The sequence below is a fragment of the Montipora foliosa genome, chromosome 11 (assembly GCF_036669935.1).
Source record: "Montipora foliosa isolate CH-2021 chromosome 11, ASM3666993v2, whole genome shotgun sequence".
Classification (NCBI taxonomy): domain Eukaryota; kingdom Metazoa; phylum Cnidaria; class Anthozoa; order Scleractinia; family Acroporidae; genus Montipora; species Montipora foliosa.
The window spans coordinates 49946866-49956865 of record NC_090879.1 but is presented as its reverse complement, the minus strand read 5'-3'; positions in this window follow the sequence as shown (position 1 = coordinate 49956865).

Here is a 10000-nt window from a genome sequence, read left to right as displayed (position 1 = left end):
TTCGCTTTATAGTGTTTTTCCCGCATTTTTTCCCTCGCAGCGGTTTTTTTGTTTAGTGGCTTTTTCGCTGCCCTTCCCATTACTTTGCGGGCTTTGTTAGCTTTTGTTTACGATCATCTTTTGCCTCTCAAACAATGGCTTTGTGTAGGGCTTTTCTCGCCACTTCAAGTTTATGCTTCGTTTTTATTTCGCCTTGTTGTTTTCAAAGGTATTTTGTTTTGTTAGCTTTGCCGCATTTTTTAGCCATTGTTTGGTCCTATTCCCTGGATACTCATTCTTTATTTTCACGTGTTTTTTCTACGTGCGTCTCTCGTCTCCCGAATTTGTTTTCTTTTTTTTTAATTTGTTTATAATGATTTTGATATTGAATGTAAGGAGAAATGTAGACTCGGAAAAATATCCGAGTCCCAGATGGGACTCGGATATTTTTCCGAGTCTACATTTCTCCTTACATTCAATATCATTGTTGTTGTTTCATCGTTATAATGATTTTATGTCGGTATTTCCCATCATTTGTGTTTTCAGTCGCGCGTCCTCCCAAATTGTTTCATATCCCTTCCAATGGTAGCCTGAAAGGGTGTCTAATTGCCCTACTCGGATTACTGACGCTCAGGCTGCCATCCCTTGGGCGGGTCCTTACACGTCTTCTTCGCCATTTTTATTTAATCTCCCTTATGTGCTTACGTTATCCGTTGAGTTTTGTTTTGTTTTGCTTTTTTCGTTGTCCCACTCGAGGGCTGGCAGCCGGTAGATATTTTTTATTCAAGCTCTCCTTTCGGTTTTTTCAGGTTGACTTACTTGCGCAACTAAATGCCAGAATAAAAACCTTAGAGGATGCTGGCAATGATGTCCCAGCTCACCTATCCAAAATCACCAGCTATGGTTTTAGAAGGGAGGAGGACTTTGACAAATATGACGCTCTAAACATGGCAGAGCAGTTAGCTACAGCCGCCAAATTGTCATGGCACGAAAAAGCTTCTACCTATGACGCCATATCTTGTACGCTTAGAGAAAAGTTACCTTGTAATAAGAAGAAATTCAAGGCGTATTTTGTCGCTCTTTTGGCGGATAAGGAATATGCAAAGGTTCTTGAAGCCGTGGCTAAAGTGGATAAGTCCTTTAAGTTTTCTGTCCCTAGTACCGCTTCTGGCTCCACCGGGGTTCCCGTCCAGGCATCTGCTCGTCCACCCCCCAGACGTCCAAGGATCTATTGCTATGCGTGTGGTGCGCCTGGTCAGGCGGCGTCCAAATGCTTCAAGCCGTTCAATAACCGGAGTTACCCACAGTTGCGGCCTTGCCCCCTTATGCCGCCTCCTGGAGGACAATAGTTTATTTATTCCTCACTTTTGTCTGTTGCATTTGTTTACGCGTTTTTTCTTGCACATTGTGCTTAATAAGTGCGGCTTGTGCCACTCCCGTTGCTTTATACAATTGATAAAGGTCACAGTTTCATTTGAATCGTTGTTTTTTGTTCCGTCTATTTTATATTTTTGTTTTTGTTTTTTCCCTTTTCCCTTTTATTTTCTTCGTCCCGTTTTCTTATCTTTCATACTTTTTGCACATTTTCCAGCTTAGGTTTCTCTTTCTTATTTCTGCCCTTTTTTTTTCTTTTTTTTTTTTTTTTCTTTTCCAGCCTCCATTCAGGCGTTTCAAATTCTCCTACACTGTCCCGGCATGGGAATCCTCCGGTTCGTTCGATCTGCTCTCTGTCAAACAAAATACTATTTCATGGGTGCGTCACGATGGGAAGCCGCTGCAGCCCGGGATTCAGTCCCCTCAGCCTCGTAATTCTCACCTGGCTTCGGACTGGGTTGAAAGCGTTTCTCGTGGTGACGTTTCAGCAGACGTCTCTATGCTTGCACCGGATCCTGCTGTCTTTGTAGCCGGTCGCTTGCATTGCCATTTACAGGAGTGGAAAAGTATTGCTGCTTCATCCTCCTCTCCCCTATCCCGGGTTGTCTTGGATTGGCTGCAGGATAAGGTGCAAGTGCAGCCTTTCTTCAGGCATTTTAAAGGCAATTTCAAGGGCGAACATTTTGACTCAGCCTCCCCACCCCAGCGGATCTTTTACAATCACAAGTCTTGAGCTCCTTTTGCGAAGTTTATTTCTGACACGATTTTGCAACGCCTTTCTACTGGTGCTATTTCGGTTTGGGGTAAGGTGGGCGAGGTAGATCCTCCTTATCTCGTCATGCCCCTGACCGTTGAACCCACAAAGCCTAGACTTTGTAATGACAATAGGTTTTTAAATTTGTGGATGGATGATCGGCCGTTTTCCCTCGACCGTCTGGATCAACTTCCATTGTATGTCGGTAAGGACGCCTATCAAACCGTGTGCGACGGAAAATCCGGATATGATCATATCCTCCTCGCCCCTTCCAGCAGAGCGTACTTTGGTTTTCAGTGGGGTGGCTGGAACGTCATCAGTAATACCATCCCGTTTGGTTGGAAGTTATCGGCCTACGTATACCACTCCACTGGCCTCCTAGTTTCCCATTACTTTCATTCCATTGGCATCCCATGTTCTTCGTACATAGATGATCGTCATTCCTCGCAGATTCGTCTACCGCGTGAGTCAAGTTTTCTACAGTCCCTTGATCCAGAAAAAGGTAACCTCGTCAGTGCCCAAATTGCGTCCTTCTTGGTTTGTTATACGTTAGTAAGGCTGGGTTACTGCATTGGCCTTCAGAAATCCATTCTTCAGCCTTCTCAATCAGTTCCTTATCTGGGGTTTCAGTGCGACTCCCGTTTGCAGGCCTTTTGTCTCCTTAATTCCAGCCACGTCTCTTTAACTGATTTGCAAAGATTGGCAGGAAAATGTATTTCAATGTCTATGGCAGTGCCGGGCGCCAGGTTATTCACTAACGAGATCAACTTGGCCATTTCCCGCGCTTCCCGCTCTTCCAGGCCACTTCCTTTGTCGGGTCCTCTGCGCCGTGAGATTGAACACTGGCTTTTCCTTAAGTCCTGGTCAGGCTTCCTTCCTTGGCGTTCGGAGCAGCACCACCAATTTGTCTTATTTACTGATGCCTCTTCCTTCCGCTGGGCTGGAGTTCTGACCCCAAACGCTGTTCCCCTCTCTGCTTCTGATTATTGGTCTGAAGAAAATTTATCGTCTCCTATCGCAGTAAAAGAGTCTCTTGCCCTTAGCAATGCGCTCTCGTCCTTTGCCTCAACTATCAAGGACTCAAGAGTTGATGTGTACGTTGACAGTTCCGCGTTATTTCATGCCTGGAACGGCCAATGTTCTAGGTCCCATTCCTTGTCGGAAGCGCTGAAGTCCATCTTCGAGGCTCTGATGTCCTCTAACCGCATTCTTCGCCTCTTCCATGTCCCTTCTGTCAACAATCTAGCCGACCGGCCTTCTCGCTCTCTCTCTCTCTCGCGGATTCCCGTCTGTCTGCCAGTTGTTGGAAGCGACTACAAGACACGTTTGGTGGTCCAGATGGTCATTCAGTCGATCTCATGGCTCTTCCGTCCAATGTCATGCGCTCGTCGTCTGGTGCAATGCTGCCGTTCTTTTCACCGCACCCTACCCCGGGTTGCTCTGGCGTTAATTTGTTCAGCCAATCTCCCGACATTCATCCGCCGCCCCTTTTTTCTTGTCCGTACTTTTTTCTGCCGATTTGCCTCATCCCCAACGTTCTCCGCTTCATGTCCTCATTTGCGATCTCGTTTACCGTCGTGGTCCCGGATGTTTTGCCTCGTCGGTTTTGGTGGGCTCTTCTTCCACATTCTCCTTCATCTGGTCTGCTCTTTGCGCGTGAGGGTCAAGTGGGTGTTCTTCATCCACCCTCCAAGAATGGCTATCAAGATTCCTAGTCTTTGCCTTTGGATTTATGGGCTTTTCGTATCGAACCTATTTAAGCAATTCTTATACGTTTGAAATTTATTTGGTTTCCGGTATCGGATTTCAATCTCGCCTGTTTTTCTCTATAACCCTCTTTGATTATTTTGTTTTTTCTTGCTCTATTTTCTCTAGGGCCTTCCCCCAGTTGCCTGCGTTTTTGTTCCTGCAGTCCGACGTCCTGAATGTGAATATCCGAATGATCAGGATTTCAGATTTTGCCAGATGTGTGGATTTAAGAGACCTGCCCTTTCCACGGCCCAGCCTCTTGCGGTTGCCCCGGCTATTTCTACAATAGACGGCCGTCTCGACCAATTGCGTGGCATTGCTTTGTCCTCCGCTTACGCCAGGCAACGAGAGTTGAAGAAGGAGTTCTCCGCTTTCTTGTGTTCTCTGCCTGGGGCCAAGACTCTTTTTTCAGCTACTCCTAAAGATGTTTGTGGATTTCTTGCTTGGAAAGATTCCCGAGGGAAAACACAGGTCCATGTTTCCACTTGCCCGTTCCTAGGAAAGCGTAAGGTGCATAGCTGTGGTTGCCCTGTTCGGCTTTCCTATGCTACTGTCGATTCCTACATCGGAAAGCTCAGAGCCATTTTTAAAGATGCAGGCAGGGAAGGTGATTGGAGTACTGCCTTGAGCTTAGGAAACCCTGTTGCTTCGGCTGAAGACAAAGCCTACCTTAAGGCCTTCACGTCTGACCAGTTGCAAGCTGCTGTTACTCCTAAGCAGGCGACGCCGCTCTTCCTGGTCAAAATCTTTCCACAGTCCCGCCTCATCCAGGGAAAAATGTTACTTCCTGGTGTTACTGCTTCTCAGCTATTTGTTTATGCAAGAGACGCTGCTTTCTTTAAGACGCTCTTTTTCAGTGGAGACCGGGCAAACGACCTTACCCTGGTCAAGACCCAAGAGATTATGCGGTTTCCACAAAACGATGGTCTCCTGTTCAATCACGTATGGGGCAAATCCCTCAGAGATGGATCCGCAAATCTTTTCGGCATTCGCCGTCATTCCGATTCATCTCTTTGCCCTGTTAAGGCTATAGAGCTTTACATCGCTATCTCCTCCGCGCTTTCTCTGGATCTGTTGTCCGGTTTTTTGTTTCGCCCTCTCAACTCTTCAGGGAAGATCCAAAACAAACAACTTGCTAGCTCCACTTTGCAGTCGCAACTCCGTGGCTATTTGCAAGAGGCAGACATTTACAACGGAGAAACCTTGCACAGCCTTAGAGCAGGCTTGGCCATCACCTTAGCCCTTTCGGGTAGTCAGCTCGCAGACATTATGGAGCATGTCGGTTGGCGCCAAGCTCCTACGGCATCTCATTATTTGAAAGTTGCTGAAGTTTTACGTCCTGGAGGTCCTTCAGACTTATTATCCCGTCACGACCCTTCTGCCCAAGCTCTAGCTGTTTCTTACACTGACTTGAACAGTCTCCGCCGTTTCACTGTCGCCTTTCCCGCTGGCTCTTCGCCTTAGTTTCTTTTCTAGTTTAAGTGTGGGACCTGAGAGGTGTGACGTTAAGTATTGGCTGACTTCTAAGCTGTTAAGCCGTTTTTAACGTTGGTCTCCTTGCGCGGGAACATATCTCCATCTCTTATTAGCGAGCGTGAAAGGGACTGTCGCAAATAGTATGCTATTTCCTTCGAGTTATCATTTTGTTTCATTTTGTTAATTGTTTCGGCTCAGATCGGGCCTTGTTCCCTGAAAGGCGGAGCTGCATCTCTGTTTTTTCTTTCAAGAAATGTTTGGCCTTGTTGTGAAAATCCTCCTCTAACAATTTTTTTTGAGTGTGGCCTTTCAATTCCTCTATTTCTCTACAGAAATATATGCCATGTACGCAATTGCGTTGGCGTGACTCTGCCATATATGGCTGCCGTGTATTAACCGTCAAAAAGTGTCCCCTTGTTATTCTCCCCAACTTCAAAATCACTCCTGTCTCGGAATACAGACAATGGGCCATTTTACAGTTGTTTGCTCAGGGACCTAGCCTATGACTGGCTGCGAGGTTCCCGGTGACCTTGTATTGATACCGACCTAACTGCTTTTATCATGTAGATTGTGTTAATTGTTCTAATTCTACTTGTAGTACTGGTCTACATTAACATAAGAAAAGTAAAGAGGTTTGTATCAAAGCAGGGTCACCGGAAGCCTCGCTTCCATTCTTAGGCCAGGTAACCTAGCTACAACTGTAAGATGGTCTATTAACGTCACAAGTGTCCCACAAATGCTGCTCCTCAAGTAAAGCTAAACAACTGCATTTACCCTAATCTAAGAAATAACGCTAACCTTTACCCTTACCTTAATGTTGAAAATAGGTAGCAAATCATGTAGACTTAGAGGGACACTTCGTGTTGGATGTCAAAATTGGGTGTGCATCTAATAGCCCTTTTCACGGTTAGTTTTTCTCATTTGCATTACAATGTAATCTAACGTGGGTGTGAGGCAATTTCGGGTTAAAACGACAAAATAGCCCGAAATTGCCTCACATACATGCTAGATTACATTGTAATGCAAATGAGAAAAACTAACCGTGAAAAGGGCTATTACGGTCAATCTTGGACATAAACTTGTGTAGACATCGCACCAACGTTGAAAATATTACAAAGATGATTAAAATTGTAACAATACAAATTATATCTACACAAGCATAATATATGAAAAATAAATAGATAAATAATGAAAATAACCAGAATAACATCATTACGTAAATTACGTAATAAAACGCTTGGAAATCTCAGTCTTAAATGTCTCTAAAGTATTACTTTTCAACAATGTCTTTCGGTAGTTTGTTCCATGATAGCCTTAAGGTACGTGGAAAAAAAGAAATAAAGTATACATCCTTTGTGGCATAAGTTTTAAAAAAAATTAGAAATGTGACTAGCGTTGTTAGTAAAAGTTGATTTAGATGTCGTGTACGTAGCCTCACAGAAGGTGACGTCAAGTGGGTAGAAAATCCCAAATTAGGCAAGTTAATATTCTCTTGCAAGGATCACACTATTTGTTTCGTAAAGTATTTCCCATCTTTAATAAGGATAGCTGAAGGGCTTCTAGGATTTTTGTATCAGTTGCTTTAAGACGATAGAAAGACCCCAAAAAGATCGATTTACTATTTGAGCCAGCTAGTTGACACTGTGTCCAAATAATCCCACAATCGGAGTCAAACTCCGGGTGATGTAAGGCAATTAAGTCGTTCTTTATGGCTTGAAATACTCCACCGCCAAGACATTAACCACCAAGACATACACATAGCTCTGTTCATTTTAATTCAATTGACAAATTGTCATGTTTGATTGATTCAGAAAACTTGAATTGACTTTACTTTGATTCAGAAACTTTTGAGATGATGAATAGTCCAAACTATTCTCGAGATCCTTTAATGTGATTTGAAAGTGGTAAAGTCAGGGGTTTACTTTTGATCCTACGTAGGCCGCCAGAAGTGCTATAGAAACTCAAGTGACCTCAAGTCAACTTGAGACTTAAATACTTGGCGCCTAATCGTGTTTTGAACTGCTCAAGTACACATTCGAGGGTGATAAATCTAGACTCGTTCTAAGATTACAAAGTAAGGTACTTCAACTAAATAAACCGCGTTCATATTCAAAGTAGAACAGGGGCATAATTAACCTCCTTACGTCCCTAATATAAACGCGGCCGGGTATTGATTATGATACCAAAAGGTTTTCTTAGTTCGGTCTCAGTTCAGTTGTTTTCACGAACAAGCGCTTGTGACACGAAGAGACGCAGACTCGAGAGAACGTCGCTATTCTTTGTAAAGAGCATGAAACGAATGACCCAATCTTTCAACTTGATTCGGTTAATTTGATTCACGTTACAGATCTTGTAAGCAGATTATCGCTAATCCAGGATTGAACAAAAAAGATAGGTTTCAATTTCTTGGCCTAAAAACACCTTTAGAGTACTTGAGGAATCAGTCAAACTGAAAAGGCAAGCTAGCAGTAGAACGATTTAAAATAACATTACTCCAGTCTCAGGCTTATACAGACGAGTACAAGTGCCTTACTTTATATCTGAGACTAATATTTTAAAAAATACAACCACACTTTGAATTTTCAGAACATGTTTCGATGTTTCAAACATCATCTTCAGCCATAGTGAGTGTAAGGAAAAATTATTCACGAACTAGCACGAAAGTACAATGGATCGTTGGTTATTTCATATCTGAGACTGCAATTAAGCCAAATTACGGTAGACTGTAGGGGTAAGAGCACTCGACCCCCACCAATGTGGTCCGGCTCCAACTTCCAGATTTGACGTCACCTGTGGGTTGAGTTTGTTGGTTTTCTACTTTGCACCGAGAGGTTTTTCTCCGGGTGCTACTCCGGTCTTTCCCTCTCCTCAAAAACCAACGATTGATTTGATTTCTGCACAGGGTCCTCATTAGTGCCCAAGCGCTAAATACAGTTGACACCAGGGCTCCTAGCAACCTCGTTCCCAGGGTCTCTTTGTCGATGATCAATGACAATGGAGACCCTGGGAACGAGGTTGGGCTCTTCGTTGACACTTGAATAAAGTTCATTTCACGTTATTATTATTAGAGCTTTGTTAACTTTAATTTAATTGACAAATTAAGAAAAACATGACACTCCTGAATTTTACAGAGGCAACTGCCGAAACATGTCTGTAAAACTCAGGAGTGTCGTGTTTTTCTTTAAATTAATGTCATCACTGCTTTTATCCAGACCAATTGACAAAATGTACTTGATTGTTTCAGAAAACGTGAATTGAATTTTTTTTGATTCAGGAACTTTTGAGATGATGAATAGTCCAAACTATTCTTGAGATTCTTCAATGTGATTTGAAAGTGGTACATCAGGTGTTTACTTTTGATCCCACGTAGGCCGCCGTCAAGTCAACTTAATTGAGACTTAAATACTTGGCGCCTAATTCGCCTAATCGTGTTTTGAACTGCTCAAGTACACATTCGAGGGTGATTGATTCGGTTAATTTGATTCACGTTACAGATCTTGTAAGCAGATTATCGCTAATCCAGGATTAAACAAAAATGTAGGTTTCAATTTCTTGATCTAAAAATGCCTTTAAAGTACTTTTGTTCGTAAGGTAAAGAGGAATCAATCAAACTGAAAAGGCAAGCTAGCTGTTTGAGAAATCGCACCATATAGATAATTCTGCATCTGCCTCAACAGACTTAGAACAATAATTAAAATAATTTTACACCAGTCTCTGGCTTATACAGACGAGTGCAAGTTCCTTATTAATATCTGAGACTGCAATTAAATCAAATTACGGCAGACTGCTGGGGTGAGAGCACTCGACTCCCACCAATGTGGTCCGACTCCGACTTCCACATGGATTTGGCGTCATATGTGGGTTGAGTTTGTCGAGAGGTTTTTCTCCGGGTACTGCTCCGGTATTCCCCTCTCCTCAAAAACCAACGATTGATTTGATTTCTGCACAGGGTCCCCATTAGTGCCCAGCGCTAAATACAGTTGACACTGGGGCTCGTGGCAACCTCGTTCCCAGGGTTTCTTTGTCGATGATCAACGACAATGGAGACCCTGGGAACGAGGTTGGACTCCTGGTTGACACTTGGATAAAGTTCATTTCATATTATTATTATTATTATTATTATTATTATTATTATTATTATTATTATTATTATTATTATTATTATTATTATTATTATTATTATATAAGGGTATGTCATCCCAATGCGGACTCGTATAGAGATCTCAGCCCCAAGTAAATCTACAGGATTCATGAAAATGAGAAGAAGCGAAAATACAACTCTCGCGTCACAGAAATAGAGCAAGGCACATTCACCCCACTGGTATTCACAACGACGGGAGGGATGGCTGACGAATGCCTGAGGTACCACTCAAGATTAGCCGAGTTATTATCTGCAAAAGAGCAAGAGAGCTGCGCCACAACAATTTCTTGGGTCAGGGCGAAAGTGTCCTCTGCAATTTTGCGGAGCGCACTCCTATGCCTAAGGGGATCGAGAACCCCGAGAAGGAGGAACTTAGACGTTAAAAATAGTGATCTAGAAATAGAGAAGGGTCAAGCCGGACTTCCCTAGACCTGACAGTTATAGATATTTTACTAGTGGATGTACATAGAAATTTTCCTTTTTTTAGTCTACAAACAGTTGTTTACATTTCCTTTGTTGAAAACCAT